Genomic DNA, 27,897 nt, shown 5'->3' with positions numbered 1-27,897 from the left:
CTTATCCTGCATCTGAGCGTCCACACATGAGACACAAGAGGCACCCGTTATTCTTGCTCTGACGTATGTCACTAGGCACAAAGACCTGTATCAAAACAAAGATGTCCTGAAATCATAACTGTACAGAATCATGGAAAGAATCATATGTTCTGTGTCGTTACCTGTGCTACTAAACACCAGAGGACATGGTGCTCTGCCAGGAACCTGTCCTATCTGAAGTGCACAACCCCATGCCTGCTATACAGGGGCAGCACATGCAAATAGGGCCTCCCTCTGCCCATGAAAACCAGCCCAGCCCTCACCCTGCAGCTTTGGCACAGGAGCTCCAGCCCCAGGACTCCCAGGTGTCCACTCAGTGATCGCACTCAACACAGATGCTCACCATGGAGACTGGGCTGCACTGGCTTCTCCTAGTCGCTGTGCTCAAAGGTAATGTTGGGGAACGCGGGGCACTGAGTCTGGGAGAGGATGTGAGTGAGAGACACAGAGAGTGTGAGTGACAGTGTCCTGACCAGGACGTCTGTGTTTGCAGGTGTCCAGTGCCAGAAGCAGCTGGTGGAGTCCGGGGGACGCCTGGACAAGCCTGAGGGATCCCTGAAACTCTTCTGCAAAGCCTCTGGATTCACCCTCAGTAGCAATGCAATGTGCTGGGTCCACCAGGCTCCAGGGAATGGGCTGGAGTGGATGGCATGTATTGATTGTTATGGTAGCACAAACTACGCGAGCTGGGTGAATGGCCGATTCACCATCTCCAGCGACAACGCCCAGAACATGGTGGATCTTGAAATGAACAGTCTGACAGCCGCGGACATGGCCACCTATTTCTGTGCCAGAGACACAGTGAGGGGCCCTCAGGCTGAGTCCAGACACAAACCTCCCTGTAGGGCCACACGGCTCCACCAGGAGGCACACAAAATGCACTGAATATATATTCTGGTCATGGGTAGGTGCAGAGGGACAATAAGCCCTGGTTTCCTGTTAGGGAATTGGGGTTTCCTCTCCTCTAACGCATTTGAAGAAATGGTTCTACTCTTACGATTCTGTCCCTGCCACTGACTTCACTGACGGATAGAAACTTTGAATAGAAGGAAGAAGTCCTACGTGACAATTTCGGGTTCATGACTGACAACTGTCCTCACTGCGATCAGATATCATGGGGATCTGTGAGGACCTCGTGAGTCTTTTCCAGTCCAACTCGTGCTGGTGTCCTCAGGGCGCTGCCGACTCTAGGACAATTTTACTTTTCCCTTTATATCCTGGAGACAGCTGAGCCAGGGTCTCTGGTCTGTTAAACCTCAACTATTTCCCTCTCTTCCTGTCAAAGTAGCCTGTGTGTGGAACTGAACTGACATTTTATTTTAAACTGTGGGTGATCCACACTCACTTTCCACAGAATGTGGCCACCTTTAATCCTGGAACAGTCTGTGGTCCCTGTGTGAACGTCACAGCACTCAGGAATGTACTTGCAGCTCAGCTGTGTCTCAGACTGAGCTTCTGCAAGCATCTGGGAAGCCTACAGGGACTTCCTCATCCTCTAGGTCCTGGGACCCTCCTTGGGGGCTCCCTGCATGAACTCAGAGGGGAAATGCACTGGACATCAGCAGTCAAGGTCATAACTGAATGGAAAGTGTTGGGTGTGCACTTCTAGTTGATCTGATTCTGTTGAGTGTTGTGGGATTCCCTGCACCTGCTGTGGTTCAGGGAGAGCAGAAAGTGGGACACACAGTGGCTGTGCACTCTGGGGCTGGAGTCCACATCACGGGGAGCTGTGTCTGTGGCTCCAGCATGATGACCAGTGTCCTGAGGCTGAATCACAGCTGCAGGAAGAGCAAGTCTCGGAGACCATTTGTCCAGAGTCCCTGCTCTTCACTCCATGTCTATGCTGACTGGGGTCATCAATGCATTTGGAGACTTCCATCAGTATTAGAGAGGGAGACACGCAGGCTGCATATCAGAGTGATGGACACAGCCCATTTGCACACTTTCCCAGACTAGTAACTGACAGTGCACCCTGGAAGTCAGTAGATGATGGATGTGTTATGAGGCCCCATCACCAAGGTGGGAACACTGATGCAGTTCCAAGCTCCTGGGTTCCAGCTGCCAAGCTTGAGTCCACTGGAATTTATTTATCATCTCCACAAAATATTGGAAAATACTGGAAAGCACTACACCAGTATTCAGAGTGTTGAATCTCCATATTTGATCATTTAATCATTTCCTTTACATAAGTGTTTGATATATAATACCAAAACATAGACATATGAGGTACAATGATATGTGTTGATAAATAAATGTATCAAATTGAGTTTTTATGAAGTCAGACTTATTGACATGCTCATCAGAAAACCACATGTTTCCATGGTAGAATGTCAGTTGTCTCCTGTTTTGGAATTCTTTAGGCACAATATTCCCTTCACTGCTGTGACCATGCTGTACAGTAGATCCTCAGTGTATGGATCCTGTTGGACTGGAACTCTGACCTTGCTCCAGCGTCTCCTCTGCTCCTCCCTTGCTCAGACGTTGGTCTTCACCATCGTACTTCCTGCCTCTGTGACTTCATCCTTTTATCCCATGTATCCAGCATCACGTATTATTTGTCTTCTTGTCCTGCATGGTTAGCAGAGTGTACTTACCCTGACACATTATCCTTGGACATTATTCTCCAGGATCATCCGAGTTGTCCAAAATACAGAATTTCCTCATCTGTACTGCCATATAAACTTCCTGTTAAATATAATTTTGTCCATTTGTTCCATTGTTGATTCTTTCTTCATGAATATTTCACTGGATTATATGTGTGAACTCTTGTGAATGATGCTGCATTAGTTGAACATGGAAGAGCAGAGGTGTTTGCCACATTGATTGTGGTTCCCCTGGACACCTCCCTGGGATTTCATATTCCTTCTACTCAAAAATGGTGTTTGAAGATCCTGTGATAATTCTGTTTCTCAGTTTTGATGATTTTCCATAATAATTTTACTTGTTTACATGACTCTGTTCTTGCACCAGCGTTATCTCCAGCTTCCTCCACATGGATTGTCAGCTCTGGATTGTAGGATAATACTCATTCTAACAGGAAGGATGGGATGTCTCATTGTGCATCTATTATGGACATGCATGATGGGCCCAATATATCATTTTATATGTTGCCTTTATATCTTTTTTAAAAAGTTCAAGATACTATTTCACTTATTTTGATATTTGTATTTACATATTTTTTCAAAAAGGCAAAGAGACTGAGACTGACAGTGATCTTCTAATTCCTGGTCACTTCCCAGATGGCTACAAAAGCTTCAGCTGGGTTAGGTGACAGCCATGTGCTTGGAATTCTGTCCAGGTGTCCACATGGCAGTACTTGGAACTTCATCTACTGCCTCCCAGAAGGGCTTAGGCAGGAATCTGACACTGGAACCAAACTAGGACACAGCACTCAGCATCCTGACATGGGAGGCAGGAATCCCTCAGGCTCACTCCAGTGCTCCTGTCACCACCTTATCATCACTGCATTTAAGGAATTGATTGCTTCCCTTGGGATCAGTGGCTTGAGTTCATTCAACATTTGGAAATAGGCTCCTAACCATATGTATAATTAATGTTTCATTTATTTTAAGTATTTATTTTATTTGAAAGGCGGTGTTATAGCAAGAGAGAAAGCTATCAACAGATGGAGAGTGAAGTTTCCATTCACTGCTTTTCTTCCTGAATGACTGCAAAGGCTGGGATGCCTGAGCCGGAAGCCAGGAGCCTGGAACTTCCCCCAGTTTCCCACAGAGTTGGAAGGGGACAAACACTTGGGTCATGGTACACAGTGATCATCATTGCACTTCCTGCCTCTGTGAGTTCCAGCTTGTGGAATGCATGTATAACTAATGTCACATACTATGTGTCAACATCTACCTGCATTATTTCTGTTAGCATATTATGCTCCAGGCTGACCCATGATTTCCTAACGACCGAACAACCTCCTTCTTAACACTGAATAATATTCCCTGTCAAATGTAACAGACTGCATTCACTGTTTTAGGCACATTTCACTTTATTGTAGACTGAACTATTGTGAACAAAGCTGCATTACCTGAACCCAGGACTGCAGGTGAATAGTGACACAGTGACTTCTATCCAGTGCTTGAGCTGAACTCAGAGTCATGGTTACTAGACACAGGGAAGAGGGGGAACACAGGGCAGCTGATACCAGGGCGGAAAGCACTCACAGGAAGGAATAATTCTGCCCACACCACCGTGGGCTGACTCAGTTCACCACAACCCACGACAGATTCCATGAATAATGAGAACTGAGGCCTCCAGGCCCCTCCAACTCAGAGTGATGGAAAGGAGGTGGAAATGTGAATGACATTCAGTTGATCTGTGCCCATTTCTACAACACACAGATTCCAATAGCACACTACACCCCACTACCATGTACAGTGTTCTGTGTTCATGACGAGTGTTAAATAAGGCAATGGATGAATAAGGAAACAAAACATAGTTAACCTTAAAAGAATCCACTTGCAGTCTTTTATCTGTTTAAAAGTGGGAGGCAGGCATTAGGACAAAATCAGCAAAGTCCCCACTAGGGACACCCGTGTTCCCATCAGAATGAATCATTCAGCCACACGACTTCCCACACTTTTTCTGATAATGCATTTTGGAAAACTGTAGATGACACTACAAGTGAATGAGCCCCTACCACTGACGTGGGAAACAAAGTCGCAGTTTTGGGCTCCAGGTTTTAGAAAGGCTAAGTCCTCGGTGTTGTAGGCACTTGGGATGTTTGGGGCTGTCAATCAAAGGTGGAAGTCTCCCTTTGTCACCTTTTCTGTCCATCTCTACATTTCTCTTTCTCTCACCCCTTCTCTCACTGTCACTATTCCAATGTTATTCAAATAGTTAAAAATGAACCAATGGTTATTTTAAAAATGAAGGACATGATAACACTGGATTATTAAGGATACACACATATTAAAATGAAACAAGGTCATTGCCTTCAATTGTTTAAACAACAATGATAATGTAAAGATTTATATGATCTGAATCCTATCATAGCCATCAACCTACACCACAGGACACCACATCTGCCCTGGGCACTGTCCTGTCTGAGGCATCAGACCCCATGCCTGCTATATAGGGGCAGCACATGAAAACAGGGCTTCCCTCTGCCCATGAAAACTAGCACAGGCCTCACCCTGCAGCTCTGGCACAGGAGCTCCAGCCCCAGGACTCCCAGGTGTCCACTCAGTGATCACACTCAACACAGACGCTCACCATGGAGACTGGGCTGCGCTGGCTTCTCCTGGTCGCTGTGCTCAAAGGTAATGATGGGGAATGCGGGACACTGAGTCTGGGAGAGGACGTGAGTGAGAAACACAGAGAGTGTGAGTGACAGTGTCCTGACCAGGACGTCTGTGTTTACAGGTGTCCAGTATCAGCAGCTAGAGGAGTCCGGGGCAGGCCTAGTCCAGCCTGGGGAATCCCTGAAACTCATCTGGAAAGCCTCTGGATTCACCTTCAGTAGCTACTGGATTTGCTGGGTCCACCATTCTCAGGGAAGGGCCCGGAGTGGATCAGATGCATTTATCCTGATTATGGTAGCACAGGCTATGTGAGCTCGGTGAATGACAGATTCACCATCTCCAGCCACAATGCCCAGAACACGGTGGATCTGAAAATGAACAGTCTGACAGCCGTGGACACGGCCACCTATTTCTGTGCCAGAGACACAGTGAGGGACCCTCAGGCTGAGCACTGGGGACCCAGGAGATCTACTGTGATCTCCTCCATAGCAGATTCCCCAGAAATGAACAAATCCCACTAGGCCTCACTCGCAGAGCTCCCCACACTTCTCCTGTGGTCATCTTGGGAGCTCAGCTAAAACACACACCTCAAGCACAAGCAGATCAGAGAGGTTTGCTTCTACACCAATTGTAGGCCTGATGACACAGAACCTGTCATTCAGGATGAAGAAGCTAATTGTCTATCATAGTTATTTGAGACTGCAGAAGACTTGGGACCAGTTCTAAACACACAGACAATTTTTTTATTTATATATATAACAGCTGATACAGACGGTTCATTTTATTTTTACAGCTCATTTTATTTATCCAGCGCTTACAGAGATTTCCTTTTTATTTCTTTGGGATAAAGGCTATTCATCATACATATGGTATGTAAATAGTTACTTCCCTTGTGTGTAGGCTGCTCACTTCTCATCTGTCCACTTACAGTGCAGAAGCTCTGTAGTCTATGCAGCATCATCTGAAAATGTTTTCTTACATTGCATGAACTTTGGGGACCTAAAAGAAAAATCAAGGCCAGACTACTATCAGGGAGATTTTGCCCTATGTTTCCTTCTAGTAGCTGTACAATGGACTTTGCATCTGATGTCAGATCCTGGTTGTTCAATGCTTTTTATGTAAACATCAAGACCATGCACCCCCTGTCAGTGCTGTTACGTTGGGGTGAGGACAAACCACATCCACACCCATAGGCTGCTCCCAGCATTCCGTGTGGTTCTGTTAGGGCCACTGGGGACCTCAGCTTCCTCCATGAGGCCCTGACATTGAATCTACTCATGGTGGGAGTCGTCACTGGATGCACTCCCCAGAGGCGACACCATTCCACAGCTCCCAGGCACCTGTGCTGGTTTTAATCAGTGGTGGTCAGTGTGGGGGTTGCCGGGGGCAAGGACACCTGATAAGACCTCCTGACTCAGTGTTCTGCTGCAGGCACTGGGTCCCAGCAGTGTGGCCCTTCCACCTGCCTTACCCTCCTGCACAGCAGAGCCCACTCCTCCACCAGGTCCTCTCCCTCTGCTGCTGGACCCTGTCCCCGACTGTCACTTCCCCACGTGTCATGCTTCTTCTCCCCAGTCCTCAGCTTTGGGGGTGGAGCCATCCCCTGAAGATGCAGACTTCTGTGTCTTGGGGGATCAGTGCTGGCACAGTGTCTGGGGTGGACTCTGCTCACGAACATTTTCTACAGGATTTCACCAGGACATGGGTCATGATGGTTTCCTCCTGCAGGTGAATCACTTTCCTACTCAGTGGACACAGAGGAGCAGGGTCTGGGGTATTGAGGCTGAGGATGCTGTTCCTGCAGAGCCGTGAGCAGAGCCAGCACTGCTTGGTGTGCTTGTGTGGTCTCTCCAACTGAGCAGCTGAAGGCTGCATGTTAGGTGGAACTTACCCTCCATACTTGATGCACGGAGCCTCCCATCATGCATGTAGGGATCTCACCACCCAGTGATCCCACTGAGAGGGGCTCTAGGGAGGGGACAAGGCCATGAGGGTTGCTGCCTGCATGTGGGGAATACGACCTCTAGAGAGACCCTTCAGTAACTCAAGTTTTAACTTTCAGTTATTCCCATATGAGGCAAAGAAAAAGAGAGAGAGACACTCCCATGCACTGCACTTTCCCAAGTGTCACTCTGGCCAGCTCTGCTTCCCAGCCTCACCTAGTTTCCGGACAACAATCCGGCACATCCACAAGAGTGACAGGGCACAAATGTCCTCCCATAAACTTCTGATTCCTGGGGCTGCAGGAGCAGGAAAGTGGTATTGGGAGCCAGTGACACACATGAGACACAGGCTCTCCTTTGGTGGATGAACGCATCTTAAACAGTGCAAATTTTAATGTTTTATTTCCTGTATTTCCATGAAATTTGATAACACAGTTAAGACTGATATACTCACAGTTGTGTCAAATATGATATACCTACACTACTTTACTTTGAATTTTATTCTTATCAGATTTTCAGACCCCTATCTTACACCTTATTCAAAATCCACTCAACATAGAATAAAGGTGTAAATCTATGACCCTACAATATCCAATTATTAGAGAACATTTGGGAAATGCTGTAAGACATTGGAATAGGCAAAGAGTTCTTGGAAAAGAACTCAGGGGCATAGGCAGTCAAAACCAAATCTAATAAATAGGATTACATCCAATTGAGAAGTCTCTGTACAGCAAAAAAAAAAAAAACCCTCAGGAAAGTAAAGAGGCATCTTACATAATGGGAGATATTATTTGTAAGCTATGCAATTGATATAGATTAATAACCAGAATCTACAAAGTGATTAAGAAACTCCACAACAACATAACAAATACCCCAGTTAAGAGATGGGTCAAGGACTTACACATTTTTCAAAAGAGGAAGTCCAAATGGCCAACAGACACATGAAAAAATGTTCAGGATAACTAGCTGTCAGGAAAATGCAAATCCAAACTACAATGTGGTTTCACCTCACCCCAGCCAGAACAGCTTCATACAGAAATCAACAAACAACAAATGCTGATGAGGATGTGTGGAAAAAGGTGCCCTAATCCACTGTTGGTAGGAATGCAAACTGGTAAAGCCACCATGGAAGACAGTATAGAGATACCTCAAGACTCTGAATATAGACCTACTATATGATCCATGAACCCCACTCCTGGGAATTTACCCAGGGGAAATGAATTCACTACCCAAAGTAAGTTATCTGTACCTCCGTGTTTATTGCAACCAATTCAAAATAACTAAGAAATGGAATCAACCTAAATGCCCATCAACCAAAAACTGGATAAAGAAATTATGGGATATTTATACCTGGAATAATACACAGTGGTAAAAACAATGAAATCCAGTTATTTGCAACACAATGGATGAATCAAGAAAAGCTCATACTTGGTGAAATAAGCCAGTCCCAAAGGGACAAATACCACATGTTCTTCCTGATAGGTGAGAACTAACAGAGAACCTAAAAGGAAATCTAGAGAAGTGAAATAGATACTTTAAGAATGGATAACTAGAACTGCCCTTGTCTTAACTGTCGAGGAACAGGTTTTTTTTTTGTTGTTTGTTTTGGTTTTTGGTTATTTTTCTTCCTACTATTTTTTGAACTTTTACTTAACATAGAGTCAATCATACGTGCATAAAGTCAATTGAAAATTGATCCCAGTAAAAAAAAGGATGGAAACAAGCATGGGAGGAGGAATTTGGTAACTGCAAAGCTGTATAGTTCTGCATACTTTCCTACAGACTTACTTCTGAGGGTGCAGTTTAAAAACATGAGTGGGACTCCAAGTCCCAATAGCTTAGTGGTAAAAACGTCATCATAATTGTTAAAGTGATCATATTAAGTGTTAACATGAAGATTTAGATAGGATAAATTGTGAAAGTGATCATATAAATAGGATCAATACCTGGTAATAATATAAATAGAATTATAAAGGACAGAAAGTTCCAACATGGGAAGAAGTCCACACAGCAGACTCATTGAATGACAATCGCTTTAAGTAACACTCTGACCTCAGAATCAGCCCTTAAGTCAACCTAGTCTGGCTGAAAAGCCGTGATAGCATTTCAGGCATGGAAATCTAAGACACTGTGGCAAAAATGTTCTGCCTAAAGGATCTCTGTAAGTGAGAACCCAGGGGAAAGAAGTGGCCTCAAAGAAGGAGGTACTTTTCTCTAAAGCGAGAAGAAAATGTCCACTTTACTTATGGTCTTGTCCAAATACTGACAGTTTGTGGACTCAAAAGGCTTCCATAGCCTAAGCAGCTCATGTCAAAAGTCTCAGGTGGTCACTGACATCATATGTAAGAGTGTTTATTGTTAAATTAACAACAGGTCTCACTGTGCACTAACTCCCCATGCAGGACCTCCATCCTCAATGAGTTCTATTATGAGAGTTAACTGTAAAACCAGTTCTCAAACAGTTCTTGTATTTGTGTGTGTGTGTGTGTGTGTATGTGTGTGTGTTTAAATCTTTACATAGTATAGAGTTGGTCTTCTGTGTACAAAGTTAATTGAAAATAAATCTTAATGGAGAATGGGAATGGCAATGTGAGAGGAGGAGGGGTGAGAGAGTGGATGGGAGGGTGGGAATGCTGGGAAGAATCACTATATTCCTAAAGCTGTACGTGTGAAATTTGTATTCCTTAAAAAATAAATTTTAAAAAATTAAAAGTTAAAAAACAATAATATTGTTATGTTCCTAAATATTCTCCAAGATTTTAAAAGATTTGTTGATACTACATATGGAATATTTAAGAAAAAGTTTTATTATTTATTGAAAGTCAGTGTTACACAGAGAGAGGGAAAGACACAGAGACAAGTTCTTCCATCTGCTGGTTCATCCCCCAGATGACAGTGACACCAGGAGACAGGAGTTTCTTCGGGGTCTCCCATGTGGGTGCAGGGGCCAAATACTAGGACCATGCTTTTCTGCTCTCCCAGGTGCATCAGCAAGAGACGATTGGAAGTGCCGCAGCTGGAACAGGAACACACAGCACTATGGGATGCAGGCATCATAGGCAGTGGATTCACCTGCTGCACCACAGTGATGCTTTCTCCATTTCTGCACATTCATTCTCAGTGTACAAATGCAGCACCGATGTTTCATAAATGGCACCTAGTGGTGGAGTATATTATTATCCATCATTTCTTGCACGTGCTGTGAGCCCTGCAGTTGGCAGTTTGTTACTGCTAGAACTTTCCCCCTTTCACGACATTCCATCATGGCCACCAGGACCCAGTGGTTACATCAAGGAACACACAACACCAACTTCTTATCCTGCGTGTGAGCTTCCACACATGAGAAATACAAGAGGCACCCATCCTTCATGCCCTGGCTGATGTCACTAGGCACAATGACCTGCATCAAAACAAAGATGTCCTGAAATCATAACTGCACAGAATCATGGAAAGAATCATATGTTCTGTGTCGTTACCTGTGCTACCAAACACCAGGGGACACTGTGATCTGCCAGGAACCTGTCCTATCTGAAGTGCACAACCCCATGCCTGCTATACAGGGGCAGCACATGCAAATAGGGCCTCCCTCTTCCCATGAAAACCAGCCTAGCCCTCACCCTGCAGCTCTGGCACAGGAGCTCCAGCCCCAGGACTCCCAGGTGTCCACTCAGTGAGCGCACTCAACACAGACGCTCACCATGGAGACTGGGCTGCGCTGGCTTCTCCTGGTCGCTGTGCTCAAAGGTAATGATGGAGAACACGGGGCACTGAGTCTGGGAGAGGATGTGAGTGAGAGACACAGAGAGTGTGAGTGACAGTGTCCTGACCAGGACGTCTGTGTTTCCAGGTGTCCAGTGTCAGGAGCAGCTGAAGGAGTCTGGAGGGGGTCTGTTCCAGCCGGAGGATCCCTGAAACTCTGCTGCAAAGCCTCTGGAATCTACTTCAGTAGCTATGGCATGAGCTGGGTCCGCCAGGCTCCAGGGAAGGGGCTGGAGTGGATCGCATACATTTATCTTGGTTTGGTATCACAAACTACGTGAACTCCGTGAAGACCCGATTCACCATCTCCAGCGACAACGCCCAGAACACGGTGTTTCTTCAAATGAACAGTCTGACAGATGAGGACACAGCCATGTATTTCTGTGTCAGAGACACAGTGAGGGACCCTCAGGCTGAGCCCGGACACAAACTTCCCTGCAGGCATGCACAGTTCCACCAGGGAGTGCACACGATGCATTAAGCTCAGAATATGGTCCTGCACAGGTGCAGAGGGAAATTAAGTCCTGGTTACCTGTCAGGGAATTGTGGTTTGTCGCTCTCCATCTTCATGGAGGAACGACACTAAACCCTGCCTAGGATTCATATCCGAGTCACGGCACCATTATGTCGCTCCCCCTCTTCGTGGAGGAACGACACAGGAACCTGCACTGTTCTTTTGTCTGCTTGGCCCTCCCCTGGTTTGCTGCTGGTTCTTCCCTGGTTGGATGCCGTCCCTTCCACCTCCGTGGAAAGCGGTTCCCCCTGGCCACTTTCCCCACTTCCGCAGGGGAGCGGCACACCACCGGCCGGCTCTCTCGTGGGCTGCACAGGTGTTCCTTCAGGTAGATGTTCCCCTTAGATGTTCCTGCTGCATGTTGTCTCTCTCCTCCTTTATAGTCCTCTTCCACAAATCCCAACTCTGCTACCCACACGCCGAGTACGCTGCTCTCCTCCAATCAGGAGCAGGTCCTACAGTTTATTGGTTGAAATGGAGGCAGCTGTGTAGAAGCTGTTTCTCCCTTCTCAGCATCATATTGTGGGAGAGCAGATGCATAGAATAAGTCTTAATTTCAGTAACTTAGTCTAGTCAGAGTTGCTCCCCACAGATCCCCCTTTCTTTTTATTTTTGGCATTGATACGTGCCTGTCTTCAGTGCCCCATGGCACACACTCTGCTCTGCTTGCTAGAGTTGCCCACAGGTACTTACAAGTCCTATCAATCAGGCAAACCAAATCCGGGTCCTCTCTTCGCCATGTTGTGAGGAGGTTTTTAGGCGCTGATGCGTGCCTGTGTTCGGTGCCCTACAGCGCATGCTCTGCTCTGCTAGAACTGCCTGCAGGTGCTTAGAAGCCCTAACAATCAGGCAAACCGAATCCAAGCCTTCTCATTGCCGTATTGTGGGGAGACTTATTGATGTTGATTCGTGCCTGTCTTCGGTGACCTGCAGCCGCCCAAAGGTGCTTATCGTCTTACTAATAAGGCAGACCGAATCCAAGCCTTCTCATTGTGGTATTGTGGGGAGACTTATTGATGTTAATTTGTGCCTGTCTTCGGTGACCTGCGGCGCATAAGGTGCTAGCCGCCCGCAGGTGCTCACCGCCTTCCTAATCAGGCAGACCGAATCCAAGCTCTCTCATTGCTGTGTTGTGGGGAGGCCTTATTTTTCTCTATTTCTCTATCTCTGGGCATTCCTATTTCTCCCATTTTACTTCTATCTACCAGCATTCCTATTTCTCTCATTTTACTTCTAAAACTTCTGTTTCTCTTGTCCCCGCGGCTTCCCGGCACCTGCCCCGAGGCTGCCTCTCGGCGGCTTCCCGGCTCTGAGCCGCTTCAGCCTGCACTTCTCTCATCTGCGTGGCTTCCCGGCTTCGCGCGTGCACTCCATGGTCTCTGCGCCCCTTCGCGCCCACACCACGGCCTCGCACTAGCCCCACGTTCCCTATCTATTCATGCCCCGTGCTCTCTCTGCACGTGGCGGCTTCCGCAAATCACACAGCATAGCTCACATTTCCGCCACCGGCATTCAGTCCAAGTTCCCCGGACTAGCCTGGCGAATTCCAACCTGGCGGCCCACGTCTCTGCCTCTGGTTCCAGATTTTCGCCTTTTGCTCCCCAGGCTGACTTGAAGAATTCCAAGCTGGCTTACGTCTCTGCCTCGGCCTGCACTCGCGGCTTCATCCTCCCTAACATTTTTTTCTACCCGGTATGTTTCCCTAAGTTTTCTTCCAACAATATTCCTCCCTCATTTCTCCTGGCCTCTCCCCACAGTCCGTATCCAAGTCTAAGTTTCTTATAGGTTTCACTTTCACTTTCAACCTGCAGTCCGTATCTGAGTCTAAGTTTCTTCTTGCTTTCACTTTAAATCCTAACTTCTTTCCCACAGTCCGTATCCGAGTCTATGCCTAGGCTTTCAATAGCTTCTTCCGGTCCTTTTCCATCCGGCTTTCCCCTAGGCTCTTCTAGTCTCTCTCTCTGGTATTTTCCTGCTTCTTCCCTCCTAGGTTTCCTATCCGAGTCACGGCACCATTATGTCGCTCCCTGTCTTCATGAAGGAACGACACTAAACCCTGCCTAGGTTTCCTATCCGAGTCACGGCACCATTAGTGGTTTCCTCTCCTGAAGTTCTGAGGGAAGACTGCTACTTTTATGATTCTGTCCCCGCCTCTGACTTCACTGACATAGAGAAGATTGATGTGACAGGATGAAGTCCTATATGAACAAATTCAGGTTCGTGAACGATGACAGTGGTGACCAGGGTCAGAGATGTGGGACTCTCTGAGGACCTCATGAGTGTGTTCAAGTCTGACTCAGGACAGTGCCCTCAAACACTGCCGACTTTAGGACAATTTTAGTTTTCCCTTAAAACTCAGAGAGAGCTGAGCCAGAGACTTGATTTGTTAACCTCAATTATATATGTCATCAAACTGCTCCTGTCAGAGTAGCCTGTGTGCTAAAATGAACCAACCATCTTATTTTAAAAGGTGGCTGTTCCACAGATTCCACAGTCTTTATACCCGATCTCCATTTTTCCTTTAATCCTGAAACAGCCCGTGGTCCCTATGTGAACGTCACAGCACTCAGGAATGTACTTGCAGCTCAGCTGTGTCTCAGGCTGAGCTTCTGCAGGCACCTGGGAAGCCTACAGGGACTTCCTCATCCTCTAGGTCATGGGACCCTCCTGTGGGCTCCCTGCCTGAACTCAGAAGGGAAATGCACTGGACAATAGCAGTCAAGGTCATCACTGAATGGAAAGTGTTGGGTGTGCACTTCCAGCTGATCTGGTTCTGCTCCAGTGTCATGGGACCCCCTGCACCTGCTGTGGTTCAGCAGAGCAGAAAGTGGGACACACAGTGGCTGTGCACTCTGGGGCTGGAGTCCAAATCAGGGGGAGCTGTGTCTGTGGCTCCAGCATGATGACCAGTGTCCTGAGGCTGAATCGCAGCTGCAGGAAGAGCCAGTCCCAGCAACCATGTGTCCAGAGTCCCTGCTCTTCACTCCGTGTCTATGCTCACTGGCATCATCAATCCATTTGCAGTCTTAGATCAGTTTTAGAGAGGGAGACACCCAGGCTGCATATCAGAGTCCTGGACAGAGCCCATTTACACATTTCCCACACTTGTACTGACAATGCATGTCGCTCCCCGTCTTTGTGGAGGAACGACACACGACCCTGCGCTGTTCTTTTGTCTGCTCAACCCTCCCCGGGTTTGCTGCTGGTTCTTCCCGGGTTGGCTACCGACCCTTCCACCTCTGTGGAAGGGCGATTCCCCCTGGCCACTTTCCCCACTTCCGCGGGGGAGTGGCACACCACTGGCCGGCTCTCTCGGGGGCTGCACAGGTGTTCCCTCAGATGTTCCCCTTAGATGTTCCTCGTGCATGCCGTCTCTCTCCTCCTTTATAGTCCTCCTCTGCCAATCCTAACTCGGCTGCCCACACGCCGAGTATGCTGCTCTCCTCCAATCAGGAGCAGGATCAGCTCCTGGAGGTCATCACTCAAGTTGGCAAGAGGCAGCTGCGTAGAAGCTGTTTTTTCCTCTCCCAGCGCCATATTTTGGGAGAGCAGATGCATAGAATAAGTCTTAATTCCAGTAACTTAGTCCAGTCCGGGTTGCTCCCCACAGATCCCCCTTTCTTTTTATTTTTTGGTGTTGATACGCGCCTGTCTTCGGTGCCCCACGGCACACACTCTGCTCTGCTTGCTAGAGTTGCCCACAGGTACTTACAAGTCCTATCAATCAGGCAAACCGAATCCGGGTCCTCTCTTCGCCATGTTGCAAGGAGGTTTTTAGGCGCTGATGCGTGCCTGTGTTCGGTGCCCTGCAGCGCATGCTCTGCTCTGCTAGAACTGCATGCAGGTGCTTAGAAGCCCTAACAATCAGGCAAACCGAATCCAAGCCTTCTCATCGCCGTATTGTGGGGAGACTTATTGATGCTAATTTGTGCCTGTGTTCGGTGACCTGCGGCGCATAAGCTGCTAGCCGCCCGCAGGTGCTCACCACCTCAATAATCAGGCAGACCAAATCCAAGCTCTCTCATTGCCATGTTGAGGGGAGGCCTTATTTTTTTCTATTTCTCTACCTCCGGGCATTCCTATCTCTCCCATTTTACTTCTATCTGCCAGCATTCCTATTTCTCTCATTTTACTTCTAAACTTCCCGTGGCTTCTCTTATCCCCGCGGCTTCCCGGTGCCCGCCCCGAGGCTGCTTCTCGGCGCCAAGCCGCCCTTCGGCGGCTTCCCGGCTTTGCTCCGCTTCAGCCCGCACTTCTGTCATCTGCGTGGCTTCCCGGCGCCCGCCCTGCTGCGGGCTCCTGGTTCTGCGTGGCTAGGCTTCACACTCCGCGGACTCCACGCCCTTCGCGTCCACACCACGGCCTCGCGCCAGCCCCGGGTTCCCTATCTATTAGTGCCCCGCATGCTCTCTCTGAGCACGGCAGCCTCCGTGAATCACACAGCCCCAGCTCACGTTTCCGCCATCGGCCTTCAGTCCAAGTTCCCTGGACTAACCTGGTGAATTCCAACCTGGCGGCCCACGTCTCTGCCTCTGGTTCCAGATTTTTGCCTTTTGCTCCCTGGGCTGACTTGACGAATTCCAAGCTGGCTTACGTCTCCGCCTCGGCCTGCACTCGTGGCTTCATCCTCCCTAACATTTTTCTCTACCCGGTATGTTTCCCTAAGTTTTCTTCCAACAATATTCCTCCCTCATTTCTCCCGGCTTCTCCCCACAGTCTGTATCCAAGTCTGTTTGTTCTAGCTTTCACTTTCGCTTTCAACCTCTTAGCTTCCCCACCATACTCCGCATCCGAGTCTAAGTTTCTTCTTGCTTTCACTTTAAATCCTAACTTGTTTCCCACAGTCCATATCCAAGTCTATGCCTACGCTTTCAATAGCTTCTTCCGGCACCTTTTCTGTCCGGCTTTCCCCTAGGCTCTTCTAGTCTCTCTCTCTGGTATTTTCCACTTCTTCCCTTTTCTTCCCTCCTAAGTTTCCTATCCGTGTCATGGCACCATTATGTCGCTCCCCGTCTTCGTGGAGGAATGACACAGGAGCATGCGCTGTTCTTTTGTCTGCTCGACCCTCCCCGGGTTTGCTGCTGGTTCTTCCCGGGTTGGCTACCAACCCTTCCACCTCCGTGGAAGGGCGGTTCCCCCTGGCCACTTTCCCCACTTCCGCGGGGGAGCGGCACACCACTGGCCGGCTCTCTCGGGGGCTGCACAGGTGTTCCCTCAGATGTTCCCCTTAGATGTTCCTCGTGCATGCCGTCTCTCTCCTCCTTTATAGTCCTCCTCTGCCAATCCTAACTCGGCTGCCCACACGCCGAGTATGCTGCTCTCCTCCAATCAGGAGCAGGATCAGCTCCTGGAGGTCATCACTCAAGTTGGCAAGAGGCAGCTGCGTAGAAGCTGTTTTTTCCTCTCCCAGCGCCATATTTTGGGAGAGCAGATGCATAGAATAAGTCTTAATTCCAGTAACTTAGTCCAGTCCGGGTTGTCCCCACAAATGCACCCTGGAAGACAGTAGGTGATGATTCAGTTTTAGAGAACAGAATTTTCACTATTTGCCATTCTTCCCTTTCCTGTCATGACTGTTTGATGAATAATAAGTGAATATAGACATATGAGGTACAATGATATGTGTTGAAAAATGAATGTATCAAATTGAGTGGAATTATGAAGTCAGAGTTATTGACATGCTCATCGCAAAATGCACTGTCACTCCCCCACTTGCGGAGGAACGACACCGGACCCTGCGCTATTGTCTTTGCCCGGCCCTTCCTGGGTTTGCTGCCGCTCCCCCCTGCTTCCGGGAAGGAGCAGCACACCGCCGGCTGGCTCTCTCAGGGGTTGCTCAGATGTTCCTCCTGCATGTTGTCTCTCTCTCCTCCTTTATAGTCCTCTTCCACCAATCCCAACTCTGCTGGCATTCTCTCCCCATGCGCTGAGCACGCTGCTCTCCTCAAATCAGGAGCGGGATCAGCTTCTGCAGCTTGTTAGTCGAATTGGTGAGGCAGCTGTGTGGTAGTTGTTTATTCTCTCTCAGCGCCATATGGTGGGAGATCAGATGCATAGAATTAGTCTTAGCAGTTCCAGTAATTTAGACTAGTCTCGGTTGCTCCCCACACGCACATGTCTCATGTAGAATGGCATCTGTCTCCTGTTTTGGAATTCTGTAGATACAATATTCCCTTAACTGCTGTCACCATGCTGTACAGCAGATCCCTCAATGTGTGGATCCTGCCGGCCTGAAGCTCTGTCCTTCTTACTCTTTACTGCAATATAAACTTCCTGTTAAAGTATTACCCTTTCCACTTATCCCATTATCCATTCCATGTTCAGTGGAAATTTCACTGGATTATATGTGTGAGCTCTCGTGAATTATGCTGCATTAATTGTACATGGAACTGCAGAGGTGTTTGCCACAGTGGCTGTGGATCCCCTGGGCACCTCCCTGGGATTTCATGTTTCTTCTACCAGGCAACAGTGTTTGAGGATCCTGTGATAATTGTATTTCTCAGGTTTTGATGTTTTCCATGGAAGCTTTACTAACTTACCAGACTCCAGCCTTGTACCAGGGTTTTCTTCTCTCTCTTCCTGCACAAGACTTGTCAGCTCTGGTATGTCTGATGATATTCAGTCTACCAGGAGGGGTGGGCTGTCTTGTTGCGCTTCTAACATGGACATGCATGATGATCTCAGATTTAAAGCATTTTTATACATTTGCCTTTGTATATTTTCTTCAAAAAATTACAGATATACTTTTACCTCTTTTAAAACTTGTATGTGTTTATTTGTCCAAAAAGACAAAGTGACAGAGACTGACAGACAGTGATCTACTGAATCCTGGGTAACTTCCCAGATGCCCATAAAAGCTGGATTCGGTCAGATCACAGCCAGGTGCATGATTTCAGTGCAGGTCTCACACATGGGATTAACTCAGACTTCTCGTACTGCCTCCCAGAGTGCACATTGGCAAGGGTCTGAAATAGACCCAAAATTTGGACATAAACCTAAGCATCCTGAAACGGGAGGCAGGAATCCCATGTGATACCTTCAAGGCCAGTCCTGTCACCCACCTTATCAGTAACTACATTTTTTTTAGACAGGCAGAGTTAGACAGTGAGAGAGAGAGAGACAGAGAGAAAGGTCTTCCCTCCATTGGTTCATCCCGCAAATGGCCGCTACAGCCAGCGTGCTGTGCCAATCTGAAGCCAGGAGCCAGGCACCTCCTCCCAGTCTCTCATGCGGGTGCAGGGCCCAAGCTCTTGGGCCATCCTACACTGTCTTCCCGGGCTACAGCAGAGAGCTGGACTGGAAGAGGAGCAACCGGGACAGAATCTGACACTCCGACCGGGACTAGAACCCGGAATGCCGGAACAGCAGGTGGAGGAGTAGCCTAGTGAGCTGCATCGCCGGCCAATCAGTCACTACATTTAAACAATTGATTTCTTCCCTTGTGATTCAGTTGTAAGATGTCATTCAACATTTGGATCTAGGCTCCTAAGCATATGTGTAAGCATCTGTCTTTTACTTTAAATATCTTTTATTTCAAAAGCAGTTTATAGCAAGAGAGAAACACCCAAAGAGATGAAGAGAGAATCTTCCATCCACTGGTTTCCTTCCTGAATGGCTGCAAAGGCTGGAAATGGCTGAGGCTGAAGCCAGGACCCAGGAACATTCTCTAGGTTTCCCACATGGCTTGAAGGGGACAAACACTTGGGTCATCTTTGACCCAGGTCCATTAGTAGGGAGCTGGATTTGAAGTGGAGCAAGCAGAATCTGAACCCATGCTCCTGTGTGATGCATGCATAGTAGGTATGGCAGCTTAACCTGCAGGGCCACAACATTGGCCCCCATGGGTGTGATCGGAAAATACTTTCTGCCCAACTGCAGGCGACTCCTGGTTCTTCAATCACTCTCTTTGTTACACAGGAGCTCTGTAGTTGGATCCATTATCTTTTGCCTATTTTTGCTTGGTTGCCTGTACTTTGGAGATTATCAAAATGTCATTGCCCAAACCAATGTCAGCTTGCTTTTGTCCAGTGTTTTCTTCTAGAACTTTACAGTCTCAGGTCTTGCTTTTTAGGTATTTTTCAAGCTCACTCTGTTTCTGTATCTGGTGTGAGATGACCACATAATTGAATTATTTTCAAGTGCATTCAAGTTTCCCCAACCCCATGTATGACAGAATACCCATCCCCCATTCTGTGTGTGGCACCATGCATACAATCAGTTTTCTGAGAATGTGTTTTTTTTTTATTTCTAAGTTTCTGTTGTGCTCCACGGCTGTGGGTGTCTATGTTATCCCAGCACCAGGTCTGATTTCAGCTCAGCTAGGATGAAGCCTCCTGCTTTGCTATTTTTCTCAAGACTGTTCAGTCATCATTACCCTGAAATTTTCTTGTGAATTCCAGAATTTTATTCCTCTTCCTGTGAAGAATACAGGGTGTTTGACAGGAAATGCATTGAATCTGTGAATCACATGGTAGCTTGGCTATTTTAGCAAGATCATTTTTTCATACCACAACTATGTCATTAAAATGTACAGGTAATCTTCAGATTCCTTTTCACTTTTTATTTATTTTTATTTTTATTTTTATTTTTTTGATAGGCAGAGTGGACAGTGAGAGAGAGAGAGACAGAGAGATAGGTCTTTCTTTGCCGTTGGCTCACCCTCCAATGGCCACCTTGGCAGGCGTGCTGTGGCCAGCACACTGCGCTGATCCAATGGCAGGAGCCAGGTGCTTCTCCTGGTCTCCCATGGGGTGCAGGGCCCAAGCACTTGGGCCATCCTCCACTGTACTCCCTGGAAACAGCAGAAAGCTGGCCTGGAAGAGGGGCAACCGGGACAGAATCCGGCGCCCTGACCGGGAATAGATCCCGGTGTGTCGGCGCTGCAAGACAGAGGATTGGCCTAGTGAGCCACAGTGCCGGCTAAGACCCCTATCTTACACCTTATACAAAAATCCACTCAACAAGGATTAAAGATAAACACCTATGATCCCACACCATCCAATTAGTAGAGAACGTTAGGGAAGCCCTGAAGACACTGGCACACGTTAAGAGTTCTTGGAAAAGACCTCAGAGACAAAGGAAGTCAAAGCCAAAATTAATAAATGGGATTAGATCAAATCGGGAATTCTCTGTGTGGTAAAAGAAACACTCAGGCAAGTGAAGAGGCATCTGACAGCATGTGCGAAATTATTTGCAAGCTATGCAACGGATATGGATTAATAATCAGAATTTACAAAGAGATGAAGAAATTCCAAAAACAAAACAAACAACCCAGTTAAGAGATGGGCCAAGGACTTACACATTTTTCAAAAGAGGAAGTCCAAATGGCCAACACAGACACATGAAAAAATGTTCAGCATCACTAGCTGTCAGGGAAATGCAAATCAAACCACAAGGAGGTTTCACATCACCCCAGCTAGAATGGCTTCATACGGAAATCAACAAACATCAAACGCTGGCGAGGTTGTGGGGAAAGGTGCCTGAATCCACTGTAGGTGGGAATGCAAACTGGTAAAGCCACTATGGAAGACACTATGGAGATACCTCAAAAATCTGAATATAGTCCTACCTTATATGACCCCGGAATCCCACTCCTGGGAACTTACCCAAGGGAAATGAATTCACTACACACAAGAGATACCTGTACCTCCATGCTTATTGCAGCTCTATTCACAATAGCTAAGATATGGATTCAAACTAAATGCTCATCAACCAAAAACTGGATAAAGAAATTATGGGATGTGTACACTATGGAATACTACACAGTGGTAAAAACAATAAGATCCGGTTATTCGCAACACAATGCATGAATCTGGAAAAGATCATACTTTGTGAAAAAGGCCAGTATCCCGGGGACAAATACCACATGTTCTTCCTGATAGGTGAGACCTAATAGAGCACCCAAAAGGAAACCTAGGTAAGTGAAATTGACACTTCGAGAAGGGAAGACTTGAGCTGCCCTTCTCTTGACTGTCGAGGGACAGTTTTTTGTTTGTTTGTTTTTTGTTTGTTTGTTTATTTTTCTTCCTACTATTTGTTGAAGAATTTATGTAACATTCAGTCCATCGTATGCACATACAGTCAAATGAAAATTGATCTCAGTAAAAAATAGGAATGGGAGTAGGAGCAGGAGGAGGAATTTTTTAACTGTAAAGTGCATACATTCCTATGGACTTACTTCTAAACACACAATTTAAAATTTTGTTGTGGGACTCCAAGTCCCATTAAGCTTAATTAAAGTGATTACATTAAGTGTAAGGTGAACACATAGATAGGATTAAGTGTTAAAGTGATCATATAAATAGGATCAAGTGCCTGGTAATAAGAAGAGATAGAATTTAAAAGGAGAGAATGTTCCAACATGAGGAGAAGTCTACACAGCAGACTCATAGAATGATAATCCCTTTAAGTAACACTCTGACCTGATAATCAGCCCTTAAGACTTCCTGGTCTGGCTGAAAAGCCCATGAGAACATTTCAGGCATGAAATCCAAGACACTGTGGCAAAAATGTTCTGCCTAAAGGATCTCTGTGACTGAGACCTCAGGCAGTAGAAGTGGCCTCAAAGAAGGAGGTACTTTTCTCTAAAGGGAGGAGAGAACTTCCACTTTGCTCATGGCCTTGTCCAAACACTATCAGAGTTTGTGGACTCAAAAGGCTTCCATAGCCTAAGCAGCTCATGTAAAGAGTCATGTGGTCACTGACATCATACGTAAGAGTGTTTATTGTTAAATTAACAACTGGTCTCACTGTGCACTAACTCCCCATGCAGGACCTCCATCCTCAATGAGTTCTATTATGAGAGTTAACTGTAAAACCAGTTCTCAAACAGTTCTTGGATGTGTGTGTGTGTGTGTGTGTGTGTATTTAAATCTTTACATAGTACAGAGCTGGTTTTCTGTGTAGCAATACAAGTGAATCTTGATGATGAATCTTGATCTTGAATCTGTGTACCAACTTAAAGTGAGTCTTATTGGAAAACTGAACTGACAAGTGGAGAGGGATGAGAAAGGTGGTGGGAATGTAAGTGGGAGGGCAGAAATGCTGGGAAGAATATCTATATTCCTAAAGTTGTACTATGACATTTTTATTCCTTAAAAATAAATTTTAAAAAATACAAAATAAATTCAAAATTGAAAAACAATAATATTGTTATGTGGACATCATTCAGCCTGTTGATAAATTTCCTCCAGGACTTTAAAAGTTTGTTGATACTACATATGCAATCTTTTAGAAAAGACTTATTTATTTATTGAAAGTCAGTGTTACACACAGAGAGGGAAAGACCCAGAGACAAACTCTCCCATCTGCTGGTTTACTCCCCAAAATGACATTGACACCTAGATCCAGGAGTTTCTTCCCAGTCCCCACATGGGTGCAGAGGCCCAATCACTTGGACCATGCTTGTCTGTTTTCTCAGGTGCATCAACAAGAGATGATTGGAAGTGCAGCTGGAATAAGAACAGACAGCAGTATGGGATGTAGGCATCACAGGCGGAAGATTCACATGCTAAACCACTGTGATGTTTTCTCCATTTTCTGCAAATTTGTTCTCAGTGTATAAATGCACCAGTGATTTTTCATAAATGGCATGTAGTAGTGGAGTATATTTTTCTCCATTATTTGTTGCACGTGCTGTGAGCCCTGTAGTTGGCAGTTTGTTTCTGTTAGTAGTCTCCTGCAAAGCCTCTGGATTCACACTCTAACCATGCAATGGACTGGGTCCGCCAGGCTCCAGGGAAGGGGCTGGAGTGGATCGCAGCTAATAGTTATAATGGTGGTAGCATGTACTATGTAAACTCCGTGAATGGCCGATTCATGTTCTCCAGAAACAACGCCCAGAGCACAGATTTATTGACAAGCTCCTCAGAAAACCCTATGTTTCCATGGTAGAATGGCATTTGTCTCCTGTTTTGGAATTCCACAGACACAATATTCCCTTCACTGCTGTCACCATCCTGTGCAATAGATCACTGAATGTGTGGACCCTGTCGGGCTGAAACTCTGACCTTGAACAGCATCTCCTCTGCTCCTCCCTCGCTCAGACTTTGGTCTCACCATTGTATCCTGCCTCTGTGAGTTCATCCTTTTTATCTCATGTAACCAGCATCTCATATTATTTGTCTTCTTGGCCTTGATGGTTTTCAGAGTGTACTTATCCTGACACATTATCCCTGGACATTATTCTCTAGGATCATCCAAGTTGTCCAAAATACAGAATTTCTTCCACTTTACTGCCATATAAACTCCTGGTAAAATGTAGCTTTGTACATTTGTTCCATTGTTGATTCTTTCTTCCATGAAAATTCCATGGATTATATGTGTGAACTATTGAGATTGGCGCTGCTTTAATTGAACATGGAACTGCAGATGTCTTTGCCACAGTGACTGTGGATCCAGTGGACACCTCCAGGGATATCATATTCCTTCTACCCAGAAATGGTGTTTGTAGATCCTGTGGTAATTGTACTTGTCAGTTTTTGACGATTTTCCATAACATTTTGACTAATTTTCCTGACCCCAGCCTTGTCCCAGGGTTGTCGTCTCACTCTGCCTCCCCAAGAATTGTCAGCCTTGGATTGTCTGATAATTCTCATTCTATCCGGAGGGATGGGATGTCTCATTGTGCTTCTAACAGGGATATGCATGCTGTTCCCAGGTTTACAGCATTTTGTATGTTTCCTTTATATAACGTCTTTAAAAGTTTATAGATATTATTTCACTTATTTTAAAATTTGTATGTATGTATGTGTCCAAAAAGAGACTGAGACTGACAGTGATCTTCCAATGCCTGGTCACTTCTCCGATTGCTACAAAAGATTCAGCTGGGTCAGGTGACAGCCAGGTGCTTGGAATTCTGTCCAGGTGTCCAACGTGGGAGTCCTTGGAACTTCACCTATGGCCTCCCAGAGTGTGCTTAGGCAGGAAACTGAAACTGGAACCAAACTAGGACACAGCACTCAGCATCCTGACAGGGGAGGCAGGAATCCCACAGGCTCACTCCAGTGCTGCTCCTGTCACCACCTTATCATCACTGCATTTAAACAATTGATTTCTTCCCTTGGGATTCAGTTGCTTGAGATCATTCAACATTAGCAAATAGGCTCCTAATCATATGTATAATTAATCTTCAATTATTTTAAGTATCTATTTATTTTATTTTAAAGTCAGTGTTATAGCAAGAGAGGAAGAGACCAACAGATAGAGAATCTCAATCCGTTGCTTCACTTCCTGAATGGTTACAATGTTGGGGCTGCAAAAGCATGAAGTCAGGAGCCTGGAACTTCCTGCAGTTTCCCACAGGGCTGGAAGGAGACAAACACTTGGGTCATGGTACACAGTGATCTCCATTGCACTTCCTCCCTCTGTGAGTTCAAGCTTGTGGACTGCATATATAACTAATGTCACATATTATGTGTCCACATGTACCTGCATTATTTCTGTTAGCATATTATGCTCAAGGCTGACCCATGATTTCCTAATGACAGAGCAACCTCCTTCTTAACACTGAGTAATATTCCATGTCAAATGTAACAGACTGCATTCACCATTTTATGCACATTTGGCTTTATTGTAGACTGAACTATTGTGAACACAGCTGCATTACCTGAACCCAGGACTGTGGGTGAATTGTGACACAGTGACTTCTATCCAATGCTTGAGCTGAACTCAGAGTCATGGTTACAGAACAGGGAAGAGGGGGAACACAGGGGATGGCTGATACGAGGACACAAAGCACAACTCAAAGGAAGGAATAATTCTGCCCCCACCACAGTGGGCTGACTCAGTTCACTACAACCCATGACATGTTCCACAAATAAGCAGTACTGAGGACACCTGGTCTCCCAATACAAAGTGATGGAACGGAGGTAGAAATGTGAATGACAGTGAGTTGATCTGTGCCCATTTCTACAACACACAGATTCCAATAGCACACTACACACCACTAACGCATACAGTGTTCTGTGTTAATGAACAGTTTTAAAATAAGGTAATGGATGAATAAGGAAACAAGACATAGTATCCTTAAATGAATCCACTTGCAGTCTTTCATCTGTGTAAATATGGGCGGCAGGCATTAGGAGAAAATTGGCAAAGTCCCCACTAGGGACACCCGTGTTCCCATCAGAGTGCTGCTTGAGCCCAGCCACACGGCTTCCCACACTTTTTCCTGATAACACATCGTGGTAAACTACAGATGACGCTATAGCGATAGAGCCCCTACAACCGACAAAGGAAACACAGATGCAGTTCTGGGCTCCAGGTTTTAGAAAAGCTAACTCCTAGATGTTGTAGGCATTTGGGGAGTTTGGGGCTGTTAATCCAAAGGCAAAAATCTCCCATTTTCATCTTTTCTGTCCATCACTACACTTGTGTTTCTCTCACCCCTTCTCTCTATCACTATTCCAATGTCTTTCATATAGATGATAGAGAGGTCAATAGATGATATGAAACAATTGTTATTTAAAAAATGAAGGACATGACATTGCTAACACTGGATACTAAGGGTACACACATACTAAAATGAAAAAACAATAAAACATAAAAAATTCATATGATCTGAATCCTATCATAGCCTACACCCACAGGACATGCACATCTGCCCTGGGCCCTGTCCTGTCTGAGACGTCTACTCCAGGGCTGGCTATATAGGGGCAGCTCATGCAAATAGGTCCTCCCTCTGCCCATGAAAACCAGCCCAGCCCTCACCCTGCAGATCTGGCACAGGTGCTCCAGCCCCAGGACTCCCAGGTGTCCACTCAGTGATCGCACTCAACACAGACGCTCACCATGGAGACTGGGCTGCGCTGGCTTCTCCTGGTCGCTGTGCTCAAAGGTAATGATGAGGAATGCGAGGCACTGAGTCTGGGAGAGAACATGAGTGAGAGACACAGAGAGTGTGAGTGACAGTGTCCTGACCAGGACATCTCATGTTTGCAGGTGTCCAATGTCAGGAGCAACAGGAGGAATCCGGGGGAGGCCTGTTCAAGCCTGGGGGATCCCTGATACTCACCTGCAAAGCCTCTGGATTCTCCCTCAGTAGCTTTGGAGTAAGCTGGGTCCGCCAGGCTCCAGGGAAGGGGCTGGAGTGGATTGGATGCATTTCTGCTGGTAGTGGTAGCACAGACTACGCGAGCTGGGTGAATGGCCAATTCACCACGCCCAGAACACGGTGAATCTGCAAATGAACAGTCCAACAACAGCGGACATGGCCACCTATTTCTGTGCCAGAGACACAGTGAGGGCCCTCAGGATGAGCCCAGACACAAACCTCCCTGCAGGAGCGCGCAACTCCACCAGGGGGCGCACAAGACGCACTGAGCAGACTCAGACCCATTCCCAGATGTGGTGGGAGGTGAATCCCTGGTCCTCCTGAGGAAATTGGGGTTTGTGGTCCTGTAACTGTTTCCTACGTTCCGATCTGGAAGGATGATTCTGTCCCTAAAACCGATCACTGAGCAGAAGTTTTGGTATCACGGGAAGATGTCACATGAAGAAAATGGAGTCGTTTCTGGAAGAATGAATGACATCTTTGGGGTCCCCAGCATCTGAGACCTGACTAAGCTCTGGGCACCCGGGGAGTCTTTTCCTGTCCAAATCAAAGAGGAGCTCTCCGTGGAATTCTCTGATGACGTCATCTGGGACCCTGCTGAGAGCCCAGGGGCAGTGTAGAGCCAGTCAGGGGCTATGGATGCTGCAGTGTTTCACATCCATGCCCTCCCCTCCTGCACAGCTGGGCCCCCGAGGGACAGAGCTGACCCCGTGGTCCTGGTCCCTGGGGCTCCCGTGTCCATTCTCTGCAGCTGTGCCCTCGTCTCCCTTTCACTTCCTCACCCTGAACTCACAGGTTGAGGTCCACGTGGTCCAAACCCCAGGTCAGGGATTAACCTGCAGCTCAGGGGTGGCTCAGGCTGTGGCTCCTAGAAATCCTGCTTGCTCTTCCTCACTCATGTCTCCTGGGATCCCGGACCTGCTCTCATTTGCAAGCAGAGGTGGCCATTGGTAGTGCAAGGGGTCAGGCTCATGGAAAACACTGGGTGTGGAGAGGTCTTGTTCCCCACACTCTGCTGGCCTTGTCTCCATCTCAGGGAGACCAGCAGGTGGGACAGCCCAGTGAAGACTGCACTAGAGTCCAGGTGGTTCTGGACTGTGTCCCTGTGAGCCCACCAATGATCCAACCCAGGAGCTGCATCCCTGCTGCATGAAGGGCCTGCCCCAGAGACTGTGTGTCCAGAGACCCCGACTCCTTCCTCCAGGGACTGCCTGCACCTGTTCTCAGCCATGCTCCTCCTTCTGTGGAAGCAAAATTGTCCTTCAACTCTCAACTTTATCATCATCAGGAATGAACAAATTTTCTGCTCTTCACCAGGATAACTGCATCAACCCCATG

At 46.8% G+C, this 27,897-nt stretch overlaps 2 pseudogenes; both read left to right on the top strand.

The window, feature by feature from the left end:
- Positions 1 to 324: 324 nt before the first annotated feature.
- LOC138847253 (immunoglobulin heavy variable 3-66 pseudogene) lies at positions 325 to 1,270 on the top strand (annotated as a pseudogene).
- A 9,662-nt stretch (positions 1,271 to 10,932) lies between these two features.
- LOC149120261 (immunoglobulin heavy variable 3-23 pseudogene) lies at positions 10,933 to 11,474 on the top strand (annotated as a pseudogene).
- Positions 11,475 to 27,897: the final 16,423 nt, after the last annotated feature.

The sequence above is a fragment of the Oryctolagus cuniculus genome, chromosome 20 (genome assembly GCF_051225735.1).
Source record: "Oryctolagus cuniculus isolate XC-2025 breed Fujian yellow rabbit chromosome 20, ASM5122573v1, whole genome shotgun sequence".
Lineage (NCBI taxonomy): Eukaryota > Metazoa > Chordata > Mammalia > Lagomorpha > Leporidae > Oryctolagus > Oryctolagus cuniculus.
Note: the sequence above shows the minus strand (reverse complement) of the source record. Positions and strands in the feature narration are given on the sequence as shown.